The sequence below is a fragment of the Coturnix japonica genome, chromosome 11 (genome assembly GCF_001577835.2).
Source record: "Coturnix japonica isolate 7356 chromosome 11, Coturnix japonica 2.1, whole genome shotgun sequence".
NCBI classification, from domain to species: domain Eukaryota; kingdom Metazoa; phylum Chordata; class Aves; order Galliformes; family Phasianidae; genus Coturnix; species Coturnix japonica.
Genome location: NC_029526.1, coordinates 14586781 through 14611201, shown reverse-complemented (window position 1 = coordinate 14611201; position 24421 = coordinate 14586781).

Sequence of the window (24421 nt, the reverse complement as noted above, 5' to 3'; positions counted from 1 at the left end):
CCCTGGAGAGAAGGAATAATAATAAAAGCAGAAAGGAAATCTATCTTGAAAACATAGTGAGCTCCTCCTGAGAATCTACTTCACTGAAGCACAGGGGCAATTTTTAGAGAGGAAGAATCATCTGTTTGCTACGCTGATAGGGAAACCACAGAACATCTTGAGCCTGCCTGCTGTTACCTGAGTCTTCTGTAGCCATTTATTTCTGTCCAGCCAAGTGAAACAGACCTGGTTTCTTCCCAACCCTCTGCTAATCCCACACTGCTGGTGCTACTGTTGGAAAGGGGCTAGAAAGACTTTGTCTGCTTCTGCTGTGATACACCAACTCTGCAGTTTCTCCCTTGGAAGCACTCATTCCCAACCACAGCCTGGCCCTGAATGCTATTAGAAGCAATCTGCTGTTGAAATATCACTTCCACTATAGGAACAGCATAGCTATGCTTCACTGATACATTTCCTACAGGTCAGCGAGCTCAGGATGTTGAGTTGGGATTCTGAAATGAAGCTGTGTATGCTTAATTCTGTCACTGATTTACCATATAACTGCAAATGATGAGGCTGTTATTTAGTATGTTTTCTCTGCCAGAGATGATTCAAACCAATGTGTTATATTTTGCATTGAGATGGGCCAAGAGGAAATGCCTTTTTCTCTCTAAAACATCCTAGCGGTAATACAGCGTCTCCTTGATATAAGTGGCAAAATATTTTTCTAGGAAAAGGGATTTCATTTTCACATAGAAGCTTCCTAAGTCTGTCTTTCCACCATAAGTCCTCTCCAGCCTTTCAGCCCAGCCCTGTCTGATTCTAACAAAAGCAGAAACTACTTTGCTAGTTGTGAAGTGTTGCTAAAATCTCCGTGCCAGGTAGAGAATAATTTCTCAAGGCAGGAACCGAACTGAGAATCTCTCACGAATAGCAGCACAAAGAAGCAGCTGTTCTGCCCACTGAGCCATGATAAGCAGAGTTTAGGACAGGCAAAGAGAGACTATGGTATAGGCAGTGCTTTTATGTTACAGGTTGTGGTGTCTTGCTTGAAGGGGACAGTGCACTTAAGGGTTCTTGGTGCATCTCTTCTGCCTGTTAGATTTTTCTTTGATATCCTCACCTATCTGTTCTCATGGCAGTGGTTTTATGGGTGCTGTAGAAACAAGAACACCCAGCCAGCAATAGAGGTAGGAGCACTTCTGCTGGGGGCATCGTTAATGAAGTTTAGCTTTCTCTGTGCAAGGGCACCCATGACTGCTCAAGCTGAATTGCCTAAGTGAAAATATTCTCATCCCAATGATTTCTGAGCTGTGCAATTCAGTTATGCTGTACAGAACTTAAAGGGCTTTGAGCTAAAAACAAATGCTAGTGACATTTCAACGTTAATGGATAAAGTCTGTAGTAAAGGTGGGTACAAAGGAAACTTCAAGGAATAAATTCTTAATGTAACTGATTTTCATGCAAGTCTCTGTATCAGTTCATTCACGCTTTTCTAGTCCTACTATGTTTAATAATAAAACAGGTCTCCTAAAATATTTTTTCAGGTACACAGACTTCTAAAATTTGCATTAGGCCCTTTGTTCCCTGAAACATTGCCCCCCAACCAGATTAAATGGGCCCATTGACTTGGCTCTAAGTGAGCTCTCAGGTGGAAGTAAACTGTAGGCATTGAACTAAAATGAAAGCAGCTGTGCTGACTTGCACCAGCTGGGAATCTAGTGACGTGGGTAGGGGTGGTTTCTTTCACTTAAGCAGTATCTGGGATAGAAAAGAAAAAGCTTGAATTTCTCTGGAGACAGCCTAGAAACTCACACTAGGATCGTTTCTTGCTGTAAGGGCAGGAGCTGTTCTGAACTGCATCTCAGCTGTAGTCCCTGTGGCACAGTGAGATCTTCAGGCAAAGTCTCTGGTGTGTTGAGTCAACACATCAAAACTCATGGGTATGTTCAAGAAAGCATAACTTAATGATGCAAAACTGCCAACTTTTGCATTTATGGAAAGTGGAATGCTAACTTAATGAGTGCATGCATCTCATATAGCAGGATAGTTGTGCTGTTTTTTTTTCCTATTTATGTTAGTTACTTTCTAACTGCTTTCTCAAGCTCATTCTTATTATAAATCCATCTGGATACTTTTATTCATAAATGTTTTACATTTAACTACTTAATATGTATACAGAAAACAAATTTTGTCTTCTCCGGGGAAAAACAAGAGCGCTATTTTACCTAAAATATTATTTTTCCATACAAAGAAATACCCATATGCAACAGCTCAGCTGACTCATGGTTTCAGTAATTTCATAAGGGATTCTAACACAGTTCATAGGTGTTAATGCTTTCAAGACCTCAATCAAGGCCACTTGAGAAGTATTTTCCCCTAATTAAAAAAAACACATGGATCAATCAGCTGAAATCAATCTGTTGATAGTTTCTGGCTGGTAATACCTCAGGTGTAGTTGATGGAGCTGCACATATGAGGTCAGGTTGTGTTCTTCACTTCATGATGGAAGGGCTATGAACCTGGAGCAGAAGGTTTGGCTGGCAATTCTTGTACAGACACACTTTTTTTCAATTAAATGTTAGCACTATTTTTCATCTCAATGCTTCTGTCTCTCATTATTGGATGTCCTGGATGAAAGAGCAGGTGTTTTGATCAGGATTTCTTAACTTTTTCTTCATTAGAGGTAAGTCAGATACTTACTCATAACCTTTGTACTTTGTAGGGCTGTAGTTGATGGCTAAAATCAGGATCTTGAAGTTAGGATAAAATTTAGCCTTTAACTCTTTGCACTTTTTCTCATTTCTCTCATCTTTTGAAGTGAATTTTTTTTTTTTTTTTTTCCCGTTTAGAAAAATGTAACTAGAAATTCATAGGTTGTTCATGATCTAAAGACTAAATATTTGGGTTAAATGTTTAAGGCTTAGCTAAACATATTAACCAACTAAGCAAATAAAACGGGGGTATTTTTTCTTCTACATGGCCATTGTCCTAAAGCTGTATGTGCATTTCCTTTATTATTGTTTTTTTAATGTCACTGTATCTCATTCTTCCTTTAGCGGCTTTCTATATGATTATCTATGCTTACTTTCCATTCTTATGCATGTTGGTATGCCTTACTGTGTATTAGAAAGTTCAGCTTTGTCTTTCTTTGATGGTATGGAAGAACTGAAGCTTCTTACAGCAACTGTCTCAGTATGAGTGTTTATATGTGTAGTTCTTATTGGTGTTTTCTTTGTATTCCTGTAAGCTTTACTCTTCTAATTTTCCACTGCTGAGTAATTGAGAGGCTGATGGGAGTAAAGCCCTGTTACATATTAGGGCAGCCAAGTTCAGGACAGAGTTTTCCAAGTGAAATGGATGGATATATATTTACTAATAGAGTTGTGTTTATTTGTTGTGGCTGAAGACCTGGCTCTACAGCCTTAGTGGAGCTGTAGCTATGCTGTAAGCCCTTGTTATCTTTCTGTTATATTATCTTAATGTTATATTTGTAGGCTATTTCTCTATGAGCAAGGCGGAAAAACATCCCTCAGTTTAACTTCTCACTTTTTCCTGCCTCACTAAGTTTTGCTCAGTGTTTTTTCTGTACTTAGTGCTAAAGAATGCTCTGGAATCTTGGCTTTGCAAAAGTATGAACTCCCTTCTGATCTTCTGAATAAGTGCATTCCTGGCTCAGTGTGAGGTTTGATAGCCAAAAAGCTAATGGAAAAGCCATGGGGTCTGAAGTCAATGTTATCCACTTGAAAGTATGTTTGAGCTTGTGGAAGAATATCTGTTCAGAAATGCTTGTTCTAGCACCTGTAGCATGAGGAGGTAGAAATGTTTTACTATGAAGTCTGTGACCATATCAATTTGAAGATACGATCAATGCTTAAAGATTGTCATGCAAGAAAATCTGAGCCAGGCAGGGACTTGATTTGCTCTGTCACCACAAAAGCAAATTAAATTGTTATTTCAGAAAATACATAGCAAAATAGTAATGAAATATGAGATTTGGCTAATGTTTCCAGGTGGCTTTTACACTATTTGCTTAGTTTTTAATTTAAACTGTGCAATGACTCAAGCTTATCTTAAGCAAGATGAAGTCCAGTGGAGAAGCTTCCTTCTCTTTGCTATTTCTGTGTTCAGAGGCAAATGTTGTGTTTTGGTTCTTGAGGTGATTCTCTGTGCCTTGGGCAGGAACTGAAACCAATGCTGAACATATTGGCTAGTCCAAAGCAATGCTGTCTTTTGTCTTTATTGATTGCAAACTGTGTTCAGGATTGAATGAAAACGTTTGACATATAAAGTCCTGCACAGACAGGGACTGTGCTACTAGAAACCTCTCTTCTTCATCTGTATTCACAAGCATTGCAACTAGTAGTGAAACTTGCAGTAGTTTATTGCTGTTTTTGCACTCTGTGGACAGGAAGCACTGTTTAGTGTTAAGAAGCTTCAAGTGTTAAGCAGGTTTTCATCTTGATTTGCAAAGACAGGCCTGATAGTGTCTCTGTACAGAGTCTATGGAGTGAGGACTCTGAGAGAAAACGTGAATTTGTGGTCAGGATGAACTTTGTTGTGCAGGTAAATTGAATTATTGACTTGCAGCAAGAACACAAGCTTTCAAATGAGGGGTTTTTCAGTAAATTGTTTGTATGTGACTTATTTTTAGGCTTAAAAAGTAGTTTAATGCTTAATCAGAATTCAGTGTTACTGGGAATGAGTATGGCAAAGTACTTAAAACCTTTCAGCTCTTCGATTTCTCTGAGAAGTTTCTCATATTAACCTTCTTTGTCTTTGTTGCAAACGAGCTGGATGCCATGTACTGGGGCCCTGCTGTTCTGTGGTAGTTCTATTTCTGTCTTAACTATAAGGTTTCAGTAATGCTTTGGGGAAGTACATGCCCTGTATCTTCTTGTCATAGGAGACCTGAAGTAAGATCTGTGGTGATCTCAGTTGGCGGTGTGTTAGCTCTGTGATATTCTTTGGTGTGTTGAATAAAAATGCTTAAAGGGATTTTTAAGGTCTTCTATTCCTTCAGGTTCGTAAAACAGATCATAGAACAGTTGCAGCACAGCCCACTGAATCTATTACCTGAAGATGGTGTAACCTCTTTAAACCCCTATTAAATTTATGAATGCATTATGATATTTTTGTTGGCTTTCTTTCCAACTTCAGTAAATCAAGATCTGTAGATTCTTACCTCCTGCTAGTCATACTTCTCCTCCATCTTGGCACTTTAGCAGATGAATTTTCACTCTCTCCACTTCTCTATGTTTTTCTCTGAAGTCCTGGAGAAAAACATTAGGAAAGTGCTAAAAATGAAGCTGTGTTTAATAATAATAATAAATTGTGCCGTGAAAATCTGCAGAAGTGTTTCATATTGAGTAGTGGTATAAAGATTTATTTTTTTCCTTCAAAATTGTATTTGCTTTCAAAAATAAAGAACTGAGAAACACATCCTATAGATCAGCACCCTCTGTATTTAATAGTTCTAGGGTGAGATGGCAAACTATGCAGGCATGGAAGATCTGCACGAAGTAGTTCTTTGGCTGTGACACAGTGGCAATTTTTCTGTGACAACACAAATATTCAATACAGGAATTAAGAAGAATGCTTTCTTTGTGTGTCTGTGACATGACGCATGCATCAGCCTAGGCACTGTTAAGAATATCTGGAGCATCTGATGTTAGATGTCTGTGCTGCATTCATGATGCAGACAATCCCCTTTGAGGAGAGCATCCTAGAAAGTACACAGGAGAACACCTGTAACTCTGTTCCCTTGGTGTATCATTTGAGTAACATTTCTTGGCTACATTCCTTAGATTATTGGACATTTCAGATGCCCTTGCTGCACAGACATACAGCATTTACATTTTCAATATCTGTAATCAGATACGTAATACGTTTGTGGTATAATTTTAACCTTTCTCTTTCATTGATTCCACTTTATTTTGCATGGCCATATTGCAGTTACTGAGAGATGATTTTTCCCATCAGTTTGCAGAAGGTCCCACACAAGTTGTAAATAAAGTGCAGGCCACAGAGCATTGTGGGATGATTCTACCTTTACCTCCTGAGTGAGGAAACCAACCTAATTAATGACTTCCCTCCAACTAGAGATGTGCAGAATAATCATTTGGATACTGGCAAACCAGGGATTTATTGTCAATTCAGAAGACTGTGAGTGCCAGCTCTGCAGTTCTCTACGTCTCAACTTACAACTGGGATCAATACTGCACTTGCAGCTTCCCCTTGTATATTATTTATGGAGCACATATTTTGAAATCTTTTCCCGTTGTTTTTAAAGATTTACTGCTGCTACCTGCTTTGATTGAGGCTAGCCAGAATTTGTTTTCTTTTGAAACTGAAACAACTGCTGGTAATAATGGGATGTATGTTTAGGTATACACGCACCTTTCATCGTGTGTCCCTCGAAGTAACAATATGGGTAAGTCAGTCTATCTGAATTTCACTTAACTTTTAATGTTGCCTTCCACCTACTCTGGAAGTGCTGTTGTTGTGAATGCCTGTAGTGTGACCACCAAAAGATTTATTCTTTGTTATGCATGAGAATTCCAGTAAGCTCTCTGTGGGCAGCTGTAGCTGATGGTAGATAAATATGATGGCAGATAAATATTTAAAGCAAAGTCATGGATCTGAATATTCCTTTTCTCTGGAACTCTGTATGCAGATGCTTCAGCTCTGCCCCTGATGCACTGACACGAGCAGGTTTTGCTTGATGTGTTTATTATGGAAGTATGTGCTAGATGATCACAAAAATGGGAACTGTAGCTCATAAGCCTTCACCGTCTTTATGTACACACCTGCTCTCTATACAAAGAGATTCTTAGCGTAGATGCTGGAGATTTCAGTGCTCAATACTTAAAGTTATGCAGTGTTGCAGTGAAAATAATGTAGTCACTCTAATGGGCATAGAGATGAGGTAATGCACTTTTGTCTTTGAAGTTGAATGTAAGACTACTGGATTAAACTATTTGTAAGCAATGGGAAAACCAGAGAATTTTAGCATAGAGGTGGCATAACCATACAGTTATATACAATTACACTTGAAATGCAAGAGGAAAAATGTTATCTGTCTCTTACTACCTAGCTCGGCTTTCCTAGGAGTGTTGTGGATACCAAAGTATGTAAGTAGAGCTGAAGATGGACTATCTACCCATTTGCCATTTTGGAAACTCTTCCTGTTTCCTGGGTAGAGAGTACTTTGGTGTCCATTTCTAACAGCTGAAACACACAACACATTAAGCCCCATCATTCTCTTTGGCTGCTCAGCTGCCTTCCCTGACAGTTTGCCATTATAAGATGAAAACTGAACTATGTACTGTATACAGAAGGATTAGATAACTCTAATGATTTGCTGTAGTGTCACAGGACAGATGAAGCTTGGCTGCATTCTTCTAGTAAATTAGAGGAACCTTTACTTACTGCATTCCTATTCATTGCATTTCATGCTTTTCTGGTGATGTTTACTGGGTTCTGGCTGATCTGAATATCTCTAAGTCTCAAGACTTCAAGAGAAACAGCTAGAAAGTTTTAATTAAATCCATCTTTTCACCACCAGATAAAATCTTTTTTGTTTTTGAAAAACGTTTCTTGATTTTCTGTCCTATAAACCACAGAGTATCAGTTTAACTGTTGCCTAAAAGGTAATGTGATGGAAGCCTGGCTATAGATTTGATATATTGCAGGAAAGCTGTGTTCATGAATTGTGAATAAGAGCAACAATTTCTCAAATATATATTGTCAAAGCCATTTTCTCTCCAATAACGTTGCACATAAAATGTTACAAGTGTAATGGCTATTTTACTTGCAGTTAAAAAGTGCATACAATTGTAATATATCAGCTGTTGTTAAAATGACATCTAGGAATATACAAAGGCTTTTTTTCTCTCTTCTTATCCTGTCTCAGACTTCTTTACTACCTGTGTTTCCAGTTAAGCATACTAGTATTAAAGAATTACAAAAGGAAGGCACAACGCCCACACGCAATTATAAGGATATGCATTTGTTCTCAGTAAAATTTAGTGTCTGTATTTAGTATGCGTTACTATCTACTGAAAAAGTTGTTTCTCTCTAGTTCAAGTAACAGAACTCTCTGTACAGCTTCACTTGTTTCTATTAAATACTGGTGTCCTAGCTGGCTTATGGTCATTCTGACCATATGACCTGTGGGCTTTTTATTGTTATTACCAGACTGTAGACTGCTTTTGATAATAAAACTACACACACTTTAGTCAAAGGGAGAAGTTGTTACTGTTTTGTGTGATGGCATTTTAATGGTGTCACTTAGACTTTCAGCAGTGTAACTTAATATTTATCTGTGAATGGTATTTTCTGTACTTCAAAATGTCTTTCAAATATGTATGCCCTAGGAAGCAATCAAGAGTTAACCTTGAACAGTATGTTTAAATAAACTGTGAATGGCAAGCTCTATAAAAATGATCCAGTAAATCCAGATGTAATAAACGTGTGCTGATGCTAACCAATGTGTGCAGTAGCAATAATTGTATAAATGTGTCCCTGATTGGGAAGGGGGAACGGAACGTTTCTGTGCCCCCAGTTGCTGTGCTGAAAGGGAAGTGGATCCTGAGACAGGATGGGAAGTGCTGGGTACCTGATGCTACCTATCAGCTGCATTGTGCTGGGCTAGCTTCTGTTAGCAGAACAACAGTCCAGAGGAGAGAGTGAGGTTATGTATTGCAACAGGTGACTAATCTATAAACTGAAAAAGTACGTGCTGTCCTGTTACTACAAGGCCTTTTCCTCTGCCTAAATATCTAGAGACATGTTCAAGATCATTTGCGGTCGCTTTGCTACCCAAGTTATTGTCCATTTCTGCTGCTGTCTTACAGTGCATGTTTCATCATAATCAGTCAAACCAGTAAAATTTGCACCTAACCACTTGGTTTTCTTAGATCAGTGGGAAGAGGATCAGCAGATGCCATGGATGCTGGTAGTTTGTAGAGTGAACCTCAATAGGAGCATTAATAAAAGTGTATACAAAGTGGTAGTTCAGGCCACGCAAACCTCTGGTGAGGAAAGGAGAACATTGACTTGCTGTAGGTGTAGTTACTGGCTTACAGGGAAAATCCATACAGTAATAATCATTCTGAAAAGTTGTCGTGTTACTTGCATAAAAATGAAGATGCTTAAATCTTTTTTATCATCGTATTGATTAAAAAGCAGAAAACACTTGTTAATGGGAAGGGGGTAATTTGTGGAACTGACAAATGAGAGTGATGCAGATAGTGCTGTGCAGGAGGGAAGAAGTGTATCTCAAATCCACTAACAGCAGAATACTTGGAGGAAAGGGTCATAGCTGGACATGGCAGGATGTTTGTTGGTTTTATCATTCTACGTGGCAGCCTCTTCCTCTGACTGCCCTCCAGCAGTCTGCATTGATTTTTATCCAGATAACCCCTGCTACCTACTTGCTTCTATAGCACTTGTGTTTTTCTGAACTTACAATCTGCGTATTTAAAAATTCTTCTTCATTATATCCTCACATTGTCCCATCCCACTCACCTGACAGAACTTTATATATTCAAGTGATCCTATGCTGCGTGCGCTTTTTCCTTCTGAACATCTAAGAATTCAGTGTAATTGTGGTTTTGTGTTGGTACCTTTCACTATCACAGGTCACAGCTTAAAGATCAGCTATATTCTCTTCCCTCAGTCTCTTCCTGCAGTTATCTTTTTTTCCCTGTGAGAGCTTGTATTTATTTATTCTGTCACTAAAAGATGAAATCTACAGGTGATAAAAGGAATGTTTTGGTATCCTTCTCAATGTGACAGAAAAGCCGGGCAATGAGGAATGAGGGGCAATTGGTGATAATTCAATCATCCCTTTTTAGTTTGGTGAAGACACTTTAATTTTACAGGGACTTGCAATAAAAAGAAGGAAAAACCTTCAGGAGACGAGGGATGTAAAATTACACTACCTATCACCAGGAGGTGAAGTGTAGATGAGTAGGGCCTTTCCGCAGGGAATTCTTTTAGCAATAGGAAGTGTTGCCTGGAAAAATAGCTACAACAATTTCATAAGTAGGTTCTGGTCAGAAAGGAGTAAACAACTTATTTGTGATTGAACACACATCTCCAGGGAAGATGTGGTTAGGAAAACAAGTGAGTTACAGGTAAATACTAGAAGAAGATATTAGGTTTATAAGGAAATAGCTGTAGAAAAAGATGCTACTAAATATAATTGTGTACAGAAATGATGTTCTTATTTCATGTATTTCATAGGCATCTCATGGTAAAGGGGTGTGCAGTGGGATAATTGCTGGGTACTTGAAGTCTTACATTGCACCTTGTTTATACGCAGTCCTGTTGCAGTCAAGATTAGGGCCCCACATTTCTCTTAGTGTAAAATTTGGTGAAGTTTGAAGGAAAACTTATTCCTGCTTCCCTGTAACTCCAATAGTTACAGCTTAATATGTATAGCTGAGAGTACTGCCCTTCCTCTGGAATACCTACATATCTCCTGTTCTGTTCTCTAACTTTCCTCAGATAGTGACTTTTAATGTTTGGAACATTACTGCTGCATAATCTGAAGTGTTTTGGCAGATCCAGATGGTGGTTAATACAACTTCATCTCGACGGTGCCAGAGGAGCTTTAAAGCCTGCTGTAATAGCCCTCTGGGGCTGGCAGAAATGATGCTCTGGAGCTGCCTCTGCATTGCCTGCCCCTCATTGAGGTCCCTGCTCTGTCAAACTCACAGCTGGCTCCAGCCCTTGGCTGTATCCCTGGGTGGCTGGGAGCCTGCCTGCTTTGAAGTATGTAGATAGCTATTCTCTTTTGTCCACTCTTTTCAGTCAGTGGGATGAAGCTGGTAAGGAATGTTTTGAATTCGTTCATCTATGTCAGAGCTCTTCCAGATGGCAGAGTTGAAAGTGTGGAAAACCACCTTGTTCTGTAGGAGGGGAGGGTAAGACAGAGAAAAAAAGAGCGTCCTGAGGCCCTTGTAGCTGTATGTGATGCCCTGTGACAGATGATTAGTGTCGGGGCTGTATAGTAGAAAGTAATGTGGGCTCCTGCAGACTTTCTGGGGGAAGATCTTACTTGCTGTGAGGGATGCTAATTAATTGGAAGGTGGATTTATCAGCGCTTTACCAAAGGAGATGTTAATGTTGTTTGTAACTGATTTGATTTACTTGCACCATCTCTCTTCTCTCATCTCCCTATGATCCACATGTGTTTTCTTTTTCCCTATGCTGACTTGCTGCAGATTTCCTGAGCATTAAACCAGTAGTCTGAGTTTGGTAGCAATGTGCTGTTGTGCCTGTGATAACAGCAAATTGGTAGCACCAGCCTCCTTACTGTCTAGTTTAGGCTGCTGTGCAGAGCACATGAAGTTGACATTAGTAACGTCAACAAAATATTACAACTATGTATGTAATGGAACTATACCTCTGTATGTATGCTCTTTTATCTTGCTTTAATGACAAGCGGCTGCACATTGGCACTCAGACATTCATTTTGATATCTTCTTTCTCATGAAGCTATTTTTTTCTTAACATTAAGGATTCTTTTTCTAACACATGCTCAGATCCCATATTTCTACCTTAATCCTTTCCTTTATCACTCTTGAGTGCTAGGGATTGACTAACAGCCACTCTGCTAAGAGACTTGGCCACGGGAGACTGGGATTAATAGAGTCATACTGGTAGGACGTTCTGCTCCTCTCTGGAGGCTGAATATCTCTCACAGACTTTTGGCTCTGTGCAGTGAATGTGAGCTAAAGCAAAGACTGTCTATTAATCTTCTAAGTTGAAGATTAATTTTGATTTTTCACCTTCACTTGTTCCTTTTGTGACATTGGTATCTATGGTGAAGCTCAAGTGAAAGTTTCTTTGAATTCTTGCTTGATGGGAAGTTTTGGCACTGGGAAAATAAGCCAAGATGATGAGTGAAGGCATCTGAATCCAACTGAAACCACTGTTGTTGTGAGGGAGAAGAGCTTTTGTTCAGGGAAGGGTTTGTGATTTGAATCTTCCCAATGGGAGCTGAATAGGCAATGCTTTCATATCTGCCATTAAAAATTGTTAAAGAGGAATGGAAATATTTAGTTGAATAATGAATTAATAGAACCTGATACTTTGAATGTTTTTCTATTGTTTAAGTTGTATCGTCAAATTAGAAGATTTAGTGCCTAACAACAAGAATTGTACTTTAAAAAAGTCTATATTTAGGAGTAATCAGAAATATAATTCTCGTCTTTTTTTTCTTGAAGAGTGGGAAAGTCTAAGATATTTGCTGTGGTGATTATTGTCTTAATTATTTCCATTCCAACAGACCATAGCCTTTAAGAAGAAGAATAATAGTAAAAATCTTGGCAGAAGGGCCAGTATTTCTACACGGGTTTCCATGTGCATGGACTGCTTATTTTTACATACATATATATGTACACACAACCACTTGATGGCTGATAAAAGAGTTGGCTGTCTTTAAAGTAGCATTAACTTCAGGTGATATTAAGGCTATTCTCTTATGTGATTGTGTTCTTCTCAGTGGGAAGTTACACAGTGGTTTTTCAGTCCTCTATCTGGCGAGGGAAGGCCCATCTCATAAAACTGGAAACAAATTATTTGCATGCAACTCTTCTTAGGTGTTGTTTTTATCTTTCCATTCTTTTCTGCTTTGCCATTTTGTTACATAGGAATATAAATAATAGTCAAAGAAAATACCTGAAATCTTGAAAAATGAATCACTTTCAAAGCTTTCTGTGGAAAACTGTGGTCTTTTTCATCTTGCTCTAAGTAAGGAACTGAGCTAGTACAAAGTTGGCTCATCCTTGCTTTGCTCAGAATCCCTGTCAGGAGATCAGGAGCTAATGACTCTTCTTTGCTATTGAGATAGTGGCATATTCTATTTACCAGCATCCCTTGTGCAGCTAGGGCAGAAGGGAGCGAGAGAGGATGGGATAATCTCTCTGGAAGGCAGCATTTAACACCTGTCTGGTAGGAGATAATTGCTGCCTTCCTGGGGGATTAGCACGGGGAACTTTATTATAGTGGAGTGAAACTGTACTCAGCTATCTCTCACCAGATGGATGTCAGACTACTTTGTCGCAGGAGACACAGAGCACGGAATGAAAGATGCATGAATAAAGTGTGTTTGTGCAGATGAAATGTGGTTTGTGCCAACCTCTCTGCTTCAAAACTGAATAGAGATTTTTCTTGCTGCTGTCCTGCTTCAGAGCTGCAGGGAGCACTTGGGAATGACTAAAGCGGTGTCTGTGCTGGAGTCAGAGGAGTGGCAGAGCAGGAATCACATCTATCTGTAACCTTGCTGGCTGAACAACAAAGGCAGTGCTTCACAGCAGTGTGGCTTTTCGATAGGTAGTCCAAAAAAGCAACCGTGATCAGAAGTCTGGGTTGTTGTGCCTGTGTTGCTTCCCCTGAGCAAGTTAAAGATAGCTTGGGAGAAGTTTGCTGCTTCTCTGGCCTGTTCTTGCTGACATCCCTAGGGACTTGCTGGTAAAGTGAGCTATAGGCTGATGCACATCCATTCCCTAGCTAGTGTGCTGAGTGGCTCTCTTCTGCTGTGCAGGCACACCTCCGTGTTTCTGCACCAGTTGTGGTACCCTGCAGTGTGTAACAATTCTTGTGGCTTCCAAATAATTATTTTCAAATGCATATGAAGTAATTGAAGCTGTCCTGTAAGAAGAAGAAGAAATCCCATGAAGTCTGGTGCTGTATTTAGGGGATGTTGGTGTGTTTTCAAGCAAGTACACTTTGACTATGTGTAGATTCTCAGTGTGGAGTTTTTAATTGTTAAATGATATATGAAGAATCAAATAGCATGTATAAAAGACAAAGGAAAGGAAGTCAAGAAGGCAGAAAATGGAAGTTCAGGGACTGGCAAATGTTCCTTACGCCAACTCACAGAGCATGTTTGTAGTTTGAATGCCAGTGCTTTGCATCAGCTGGAAGAATAAGTTGACAGCTTCCTGGTTCCGCTGTTCATTTGCTTTTTATTTGAATCTGTTTTCACATGGATTGTAAAGAACTGCAGTCCTCTTCCTGTAAACCTGAATGCAGAATTATATCACTTGTTTGTATGCAGTACATAGAGCTTAGGTCTCTTGGGGAATGACAAGTTGTTAGCATGACTATTTACTGTGATATGAAGAAAAATGTGTAACTTTACAGTCTGTCATAGAACATCTTCATGCTTTATAATGGTGTTCCCTAAATGAGAAACTACTTGACCTTGCTTTGCAATTCTCCCATCATTCTGGAATTGTTTGAGCAATGAAACTTAATTTGCAGTGCAGAACTATTTTAATAATAGAGAACACTTGATTTCATCTAATTAATGACGTGTGCTGTATATAATAATCTGAGAACTGATAGTTACTGGAAGGTCGGTGGTAGCTGCAGGATTCCAGTATAGAGGAAGAACTGTTTACTAGTTTTCCAAAGACTAAAACCAGAGCAGTGAGGTGGTGGATGTGCAGCATTTTAATTTAGCAGTGGTACAAAACTCAATTTTGCTGTTTCCACTGTAGCTGTGTTAACATTGTCAATGCAGAGCCCTCCCAGTACTGCGTAAGTTTCAAAATTAATTGGTGTTTCTTGGCTGATGGTGATGGAAGAAGACAGTCTTGTTTTATTGTGGACTTTATCCATTGTGTGCTTGTACTGCTATTTATTTTTCATCTTACACAAATGTGAATTGCCTTGCAATGGTCCTTGTTGAAAGAGGTTGTGGCCTCTAAAAGCAGAGTGAAAGTCTGAGCTCATCTTTTCAACTTGAGATATGGTTATTAAAAGTCTTTGTATATATTCAGGCAACACTCATAATTTTTTCATGCCATTTCAAATGAAATTTGAAAGAATTGACTGTCAGAAATAATAATTCTAAATCATCTTTGTTTTGGGATCCTTTGAACATTGTCTTCCATCCTACTGATGTGTCAGGAGCTGTCTATCCAGCGGGCATGAAGAGTCATAACCCAACACATCATCATGGCCTGAAAACCCCTGATGTTAAAGATTTTATCACAGCAAGGAGGCAAGAAATGATCTGTTTGTGTTAACAGGTGCTTTCCTGTCATGCAGTGTGACCCATGTTAATAGAGAGGGGACCATAACTACCAAAGGTGCTTTCAGCTAATGTGTCCTAGTGTTGCATCTGTAGGAGGCAAGGAATAAGCAGTAAAGTTTCTTGCTGCCCTATGGCTAAATATAGCTTCTTAAAATGCATCAGCTTAGTTTCTTGTTATCACATGAGCATAAATGGAGGGATGCTTTTTTGCCTTTACATGCTTTGAATATGTGTATTTTTAGCACACCTTCTATCATGCTGGAAGCATTCAGCACTGACACTAATTTCCTGTGAAACCAAACGATCAGAAAATAGTGAATGATCTAGTAATCAGAATCAGCAAGTGGAGTTTAATTCATTTGCCTGTAGAGTGCTTGCCAACACAGTTGTGTAGAGCTCACTGCTGTTCCAAGAGCCACTTGTGCTTATAATAATTAGAGCTCCAATGATCTGGAACTGCTTGATTCAGCTAAAGTTTTGGCAGGTGGCTGACACACTGAAGCGTATTTAAATGCTGTGATAGCCTTGAAAGTCACTTCAAATTAGTCACATGCCTGTAATGCTGGTGTAGTCATCAAAAAACTGGTGGCCAATCCATCAGCTATAGATGTGTAGGTATCATTTTACGTCACGGAAAGCCTTTATGGGAATGAATGATTTGGAGGAAGAAACGGATGGGGAAACCTTAATTGCTTGCCTTAAAATTTTTATTTATAAATGAAGCTGTTCCTCCATTTATTTTCATATATGATATTTTATGCACACTTAGCAATATTAATATGTCTCCATAACTGAAATTATGCCTGATGAGACAGGCTAGATGTGGAAGTACCAGGTTATAAAACACCGGGTCATTTGATGAGTTGAGGACTGATGGCTTTCCTCTGATCATTCATGGGCTTTCAAAATGTGAACCTCAGCTTTCTTTTGTCATCACATGCAGTACCTACGTAAAAAATAATGTCTGCTGTCAACCCCTGTTGACTTCAGTAAGAACAGAGGTTTTCCTCCTTAGAGGAACTTCATACAGTTTTGTATCCCATTCCCTGTGATTAATTCTGCTATTTGCAGGTTTTGGGTATAGAAATGCTAGCACTGCCTCCTTGTGAGCCAGTTTTACTTGGGAACTAGTAAGGCCTGCTACCTGCAAGTGTGCTATTTCCCACATGAACTTAAACACTCTGGTCAGTGGTAATGAGGGAACTGCATTTTTCCGGACTTCATGGTCTCTTTTGGGTTGGACGGGATCCTTCAGTGTTGTCTAGTCCAAGACCCCAGCAGTGACAGGGACACCTACTGAAGCTCAGAGTCCAGTCCAACCTGATCTCAAATGTCTGCAAAGACATCTAAGCTGTATTCTTTACAAAGTCTGGATGCATAGCATAGTACTTTCCTTCATCTTTTATCCGTTTTGACTTCAGTATTCTCTGAAGAAGTCACTTACTCTCTGTCAGTGTCATACCCCCGAGGGAAGAAAATGTAAATCATCTTTTAGTCTTCTCAGTAATAACATAAAAGTTAGATAGTAAGAGCCTGAAATGAGATTTGAAAATGAATTCTTTGCCAATGAACGTTATGATTCTTTTTTTGTGAGCACAGAATTTGTGTGTAGGGTTCCACACTACATAAACTGCTTTGTAATTTTGTAAATAAAGCACCGGTGGGCTTTCCAGTGTGCAGAAAGAGGTCTGAAATCTTGTCTTCATGTGATTCATCTCAGCTTGAAAACTCAAATGTGAATGCACCCAAGCTGTTCCATGCACTCAGTGCAACAAAGCTGAAAGCACATATGCACGTGCACGAGTAGTTTGAAGCAGATCTCTTTGAATATTCAGCTCTTAATGTGTAACATTTAATCGCTAAATGCTGAGCTTAAATAAGGCTCTTTTGATGATGAAATGATTAATAAAGTGGTCTGAAACATAGTTCGGAGCCTCTCTCTGGGGAGTCTTGCTTTGCCAATTCTGGCAAGATGGCCTCCTGCAGTAACAGTATTGGAAATGCCAACAGTAATTGAAGTCTTTAATTACATTTCCTGCTTTATTTCAAGTTATCAAATTGTATTTTATTATTATTTTTTCCTTTATTTCTTTTTTCTTCTTTGAGTTTTGGTGGTGTTGAAAATGTGTATAGGCTTCCTGTGAGCCCTTGGCTTTCTGAAAATAATGAGATGGCTACAAAGGAAAAAATTAGTCCCTTCAAGAAATAACTACAGTGTTTTGCAAACCTTTTCAGAATTCTGTCAGCATAGGACAAGTTTACTAACAGGTATCGTTCAAATTTAACTCTGTGTTAAAGGAGAATCTGAGCAAGTAGAATGGTGCAGCTGAAAAGAACCGTATGTGCACAGGCTCCTCAACCCTCACAGTGTGAACCATGTCTTAATTCATAAATCACAGAGACAGGGCAGAAGGAGGTGAAAGCAGCTAAGCCATTTCTTATCAAGACAACTTCTTAACTCTTATAAAAGGTTAACACCACCATCGTCCTTGTCAATGAGGAAACACAAAAGGGCCTCTGGAAGGTTGGGTACCAGCAACAGAAGAGTGGGGAAATCAACTTGTGCAGACTGCAGAGTTTTCTATGCTGCTTTTAGCCCCACAGGCAGTGTTCTGGCCTGGGATCTAGTCTGTGTATTGGTGCATTTAGTTATAATGTTGTGTTTATGGCAAATCATTCTGATGAAGCTGTTTGGGATTTGTGCACTCCTGGTGTGAAAATTGTGCATTAAAGGCAAGAGACAACTCTCCAAGTTGTTTTATTCTCATGTTGCCCATTTAAGCAATATGTGATTGAAATGCTCTGGCAACTGTTGGGTTTTGCAGTGCTATGTAGGTTGTTCCGAAAGTAATTCCTCCTATTTATTTCCATGAAAACTACAATAGATACCAAGAACGCAATAACTGTGTTTAGTATAGAAAATAGAATACGAATCAGAACTGACATTCTGTAGTATCTATATCTTGCTGTTGTGTTGATTAACTTTTCAGATGGGTTTAGTTTGATTTTTTTTCTGCTGAAATAGAGCAAACAGAGCTGAGGGTTTGGCCTGAAGACCTTCTGTTCACACCTCTTACATTTTGCCTCTAAATGCAATTTATAGTTATGCTGGATGTCACTGCTGGGCTGTTGGTACATGAAGCTAATGTGTCTTCCCAATGGACTCCTGTTAGCTTTTGTGTTTCACTTGGCCAGAGCTTTCAAACCAAAGGTGTGGATCTTCCTTATGGAAGTCCAGCATGTCACTTCTGCTGTGATGGTTTTAGTTTAGTTTTAAGCTGCTGGTGACGTTTCTGATATATAACAGGGCCAAAATGCGTCTTCAGAGACATTACAGCAGACATCTCCTTCAGGCTGTGTTGTCTGAAGACATAATCTCCTATTTGAGAACTGAAATAGCTTAATTTCCAGAATTTCTTAGGATAATCAGTGAGGATGCTGAGCACCTGCCCAAACAGGGCAAGTTTTGAATGCTGTTCACTTTCTGGGTGCATAAACACTGGGGGAATTTTGCTTTAGCAGAAATGTGGGCTACTTTACAGGTATGTGAACGTCCTGAAAACTCAACTCTCAGCTTTTATGAAGGCAGTAGCTGGTTTTTGTGTTAGGATTTTCTGTGTGCGGAGATTGATTTCAAATATTTGTTTTATTTTATTTTTACTTTCAGTTATGTTCCCTATTTTATTTTTACTTTCCATGAGAGGTGTTTTTTTCTGTTTCTCTTTTTTTTTTTCTTGGAGAGGGAATCATGACTGAAATATTACAAGATTATTTCTTTTTTAGCTGAATCTCACCTTTGTACTTATTTATTTCTTTATGCATGCTTTGGTTCATTGAGATGCCAACTGCAGCAGAGTCCCTGGTGTGCTTTGTCTGTATTTGTCAGTGCTTGTATTACAAAAACTACCTCTTGCATGACAACAATTATTTGGGTTAAAGCTATGGAAATTCTGTTCCCGTAGGGATGGTCATTGGAGAAATTTGCTTTATTCTAAGCATATGTATTTGCTATACGTGGCTGCATGTGGATAAACAACATTACTGACTTTAATGCTTCCACTGTCAAAAGAAAGCAGCAAAAAAGCGACACCTCCAGAACTCTTTGCATTCTTACTGGAGAATTAATTAGTGACAGCAGGGGAATGTGGTAGCACCCAGAGTGCTGCACATAGTGATGTCTGAAGGCTGCTGTTTTCTTGTCCTCACTTTATTCTGTCAAAGGTTGATGCATCACTTTAGTGGGATAATCCCTGATGTGTGCGACTGCTGCTCCTGCAGTGGTGAGGGGGAGCCCAGGAGCACAGACTGGCTGCCAGCAGATACCCAGCAGGTGTCTTGATTGAATTGATCAGTAACATCTCCCTTCTCTTTGGTGGGGGTGTATAGAAAGAAACTTCTCATTTTCAAATGGGAATCTGCTTTGGAGCTAAATAAAAAATACAGCAACCTGTTTCTTTCTTCCATGAAGGTATAGGAAAAAGTCACTGGACAGCAAAGGCTGTTTTGGTTTGTTCTTGTGTTCTAGAGTTTGTTGTGCTTCAATTGCTGTATAATTCTACAGTCCAGAATGGAAAACAAACCTCAGCTGAGAAATTTTCTTCACATGAGTGCAGCACTCCGTTCTGAGGCACCAGTTACAAGTTCAGAATGAACTTGCTTAGTGGAAGGGGGAGAAAGAGACTCAGCTATTAAAGAGAAATTTATAGTGCTATGTGCAAAAATGAATACTTGATATGCTTTTCATATTTTTCCTAAATTCTCATGTTCATACTTAACTTCAACTCTGAGGTTCTTTCTCTGTAACGTCTGTGAGTGCAGCCTTCCCTAACCCTCCTTGCAGCTAACAGTGGCAGCGAGGCTCTGATTTCAGCTGCAGCAATGTTTCTTTCTCTGCTCTAATCTAATTAATTCTTGCTATGTTTATGCTTGAACCTGCTCTTTTGCAGTGATCTTTTTTCCTTATCTGTCACTTGGACCGTGTCATTGCTCTCTTTATATTCCTTCCTTGCCTCTTTCTTCATCACATTAAATCTCTGGAGTTTACTTTTAAGGCCTTTCACAGCCTGTCTGTGCCTTACCCCTTATCTTATGGCTGGTATCAGAAGTCAGCTCCCACATCTGATCAGGCTCAGATGCCAGTCCCTATATCCCAGCTGTTAAATATTAAGAGGAGACAGCTTTGTGCTTCTGCCTCATCCCTGGAAAAAGATATATGCGTGCACACTGCAAAGCCATCTCATGGTCCTTTCAAATTACCCTTTTAAAACAAATTTCTGAGCTCTGTTTTGTTGCAATGTCTTTAAAGCTGGGAGTGGCTGGCTGCTGAGACTGTTGTATGATGCAGCTTTAGTCCTGGCTTGCTGTTTACTTCTGTGCCCTTATCTGCCTGAAATCATCTCCTTCCTCATGTGGCAGATTCTTGGCAAGGGCCGTCCTTTTCTTTTGTGTCTGTATAACCTCAAGCTGGCTTTAAGCTCTACAGAAATGCAAATAATATCTGTGTAATACCAACAGAAGTGTTTATCCCCTTCATGCAGTCCATCAGCTCGTGTTCCTTAAATGTCTAAAACATTAGAAGGGTGAAGATGTTTCTTTGGAGCATGCACCTTCTCATGCTTCTTACATGCTGAATTTCACTTTGTTTCATGTGTGTAATTGCTTTTGGCTCCATTTGGAAACTCCGGTATAAAATAACTCACCTACACTGTGGTGCAGAGTTAAGGCTGAGCAGCTTTCTGTTTTTACTGGTTTTCAGGGTTTATGGAGGCAGGCAGAAACTGTGAGACAGGTTCATGGGTGAGAAAAGCCTCCTTCTCTGTGCCAACACTGGGCATGTAGTTGCACACAAATAATGGAAGTGATCTGGCTGAACGCTGACACAGGAGAGAAAAATACAGCTAAAAAGAGCAATGGCCATGTACGCTTCCCACTCTGCCTTGCTAGGAGGTGCCGAGACGTGCAGGCACAGGGACATGTGGAAGCAGAACAGCAGCCAAGAGGCAGAGGCTATCTCTTGGCTGCAGCCAGCCCTTGGATTACAGCTATCGTGGGACTGCAGGCACCAGCAGGCATACGAAAACTCAGGGAAAACGGGAGCAGCAGAGATGCAATGAACAGAAATAGCAGGGTTGTGAACCGGGCAGTATATCCTCCGCTGCAGTGCTCTCACAATGAAAACTGGCTGGAAATGTCCATCTTAGCACTGATTGTTGCTTATATTCCTTTGACAGTGCAAGGTTACTTGAAAATTAGTTGTATTTCCAGAGTACAGGTGTGTGTTAGTGATCTAAAAACATATTTAATGCAGTATGTGCTTAAAAAAGAAACAAATTTGATCCAGCAGATCTATTAATTTCAGGTAGGATCTGATTTTAGCAGATAGCACCAATGCATTTGGGAGCTTGAGAATGTGAAAGGGAAGGATATTTGAGTAGGGGCTGTTGTAGCCTTTAAGGGAGGGAATATGCCTGCATGTGTATATGAGTAGTAACTATATATATAATCATTTGTTTTCATTTTCTATACTCTGGCTGCATACCCAGGTCATTCAAAACAAATAATGATGTTGATTCTGTAAAACACTGTCATGGTGGGAAAGAAGTTGAGGAAAAATGCTGAAAAATTGAGAAAAGGTTTATTTTGACATTCTTTAAAATTCTATTCTTTTTGAGTGACAGTTCTTGGAATACATCTTTTAATGCAAGTTTAATGATGGGAAAATGAAATACATAGGTTCTTTGAGCTGAAGTGTGTGAATTTAGAATGGTTTGGTGGGAGTTTGAAGGCTGAGGATGTATAAGAACTGCTGCCTGGTTGTCTTAGGGGGAGAATTCTGGAGAATTGGCTGTATTGGATACAAAACCGATGTGTGTCAGATTAGAGACTTCTTGCAAAGAAAAGCAAAGTTAGGATGCCCTTCTGTAACTGTGGACCCAGAAAAGATCTCAAAAGGCCATTCTGTCCATCTTTCTTCATTGGGGTACATTTTATTTATAAGATCTGTCACGCAGCAGCTTCCAGAGGCAGTCTTTTCCTGTGCGTTGCTTTAATCCGCTGCTTAATGTGGCTCACTGTTAGTTTTCCTTCATTTTTTCCCCCCTTTATTTCACTTTATTGCTTTTAGTTCTGTTTTACTTCAAGATTAGCAGCCTCAGTTGTATACAACTCAGCTATACAACATAGCCTTATGTTGTATAAGAGGGTGCAAAGACAGAACAGTTCGTAGAATAAAGGACTTCTGGGAGCCCTGCAGTCCTAGATGGAAAAGGATGTCACAGAGAGGAAGTTTTTGCAGCAGGGGGATTAATGGGTGATTGAGTATTTTCTTAGGAATTCAATCACTGTATAGATTCCTAGTAGGCCCTAATTATATTCTTCTATGCATGATTCCACATGCCTTATGCAAGCAGATTTTTATTGTAGTTGAAGAGAGACTTTTCTTCCCTGAGAATTGGGACTGCAGCCTGCTGGCACACATTGATTTGCTTGTTTCATTTTACATGTTTTAGATGTATATCTGATGCGTCTTTACAAGCTCTATGTTTCCAACTCCCAGATCTTCAAAAAACTGCTTTGAAAAGTACATGACTTCTCAGTTTTGCCAGGAAGTTTCTGCTATAGGCAGGGGAAGTAAGGTGTACTCAGAACTTTGCCTGCTATTTTTTCTGCTTAAGCCGAAAAATGAGGAAGCTAAATCCAACGGTGGAGGTGGAGCAGCACATTGTAAGTTGGGGAGATCTTGCTGGCCTTCTTTCCAAGAATTGTAAAGCAGTGACAAATTTTGCCCAGTATTCAGCCTTGTGGGGACTGTAAGCCAAGTGTGCAGACTCCCTGACTTTAATATCTGCAGGAAGCAAACTCAGAGACTTTCCTTTGCCATAATGCTGGAAAAAGGTATTTGGAAAATACTTCAGGGAAAAAGAAAACAAAACAACTAGAATACTGAAAAACTGGCGTCTTCTGTATTTTAGCATAGCTTCTTTTCCCTACCCCAGCAGGAATTTGGCTTTGCTTCATGAAAACATGGGGTAGTTTTGTATAATTGAATATATTCAGTAAGATCGTGATTATAATTGGATCAGGAAGAAAGATAAAGGCCTGTCTGAGTGGTGTACAACTGTTTTATGGCATTAACTTAAGAGAAGTGAAGTTGAGGATGGGGCAGGGAAAGAAGAGTATTTATACAGGTATAGCACTCATCTGGCTGCCCTGGAATAACAAGTGTTGGCCAAATGAACCTATGGCTCTGCAATCTGGATTCTGCATTTCAGCTTTTCTACCAGCACTTGGTGCTTGTGAAGAACACTTCTGGTATTCGCTGGTCTTTCCTGAGGATCCTTATTAATCCAACTCCTGTTCTCAAACCTCTTGAAACATTTAACTTTGAAACCTTCCAGTGTATTCCCCTGTTTCTTGGGCAAAGTTCTCCTCTGCTGACTCTTACAGATCTACTTTATTTATGGTTCTAGTCATTGACAATTACCTTGGTAACTATAACTACAGTCTAATTGGGAAGAAGCACTATTAAAACGCTAAATAGATAAGCGAGCTAGAATTCTTTTAGCTTGTCAAATTGGTCCATTAAATGTGTGTGTTGTACCTGTAATTGCAAAGCTCCAATTATCGTACACTTAGTGAAAGGAGTGATAAGGTTTTTCTGGAGTGGAAAGAGATAAGAGATAAAAGAGAAAAGTTTTCTAATAATAACTTTTAGTAAAAGCTATCAACGACAAATGTATACTTCTGATAAGAGCCAGAATATGAGAACTTGTGAAATCTGGTATCTCAAAGCAAACAAAATAAGGGCGAGTAGAAGTTGAAGGGAAACGTCATCACCTTGCACAGATGTTTTAGACAATGTAAGGCCTTTCAGTCCACAGCCTGCTTGTATTGCTGCTAGTAAATGCTGTACTGATGTCTGTACAGCACTGACACCAAGAGACTATGGCGTTTGGAGATGTTTAGCACATCACATGCTATAGCATGAAGGCTCTGACTGAAGGTGACGTTTGTATTTCTCTCTGGGGATTGCTTAGACTGCAGTTGTGGTTTGTTTTAGAGATGCCGCTTCCTTGCAGGCTGTCTTCAGCTGAGTTGGAGAGAGATAACCAAACCAGCGAGAGCTGGAACTCAGGTTTGAATTCAGGCACAGATTCAGACTTGAGTTTATGTGGAGGAGAAGGGAAATAGAAATGCTTGTATTTCCACCGTAATTCACAGTGATAGAAAGTTGAATAAAGGTATGTCCTGTCTCAGTACCTTTTAATCTGAGTCTTTAAAGAGGGAGCTGGAAAGGTTTTGGAAAGCTTGGAATCAATTTGTGAAGGCCTATAAAGGAGTAAATACATACTGTGGGATAAGTAATATTGGGAAATATGTGAAAGG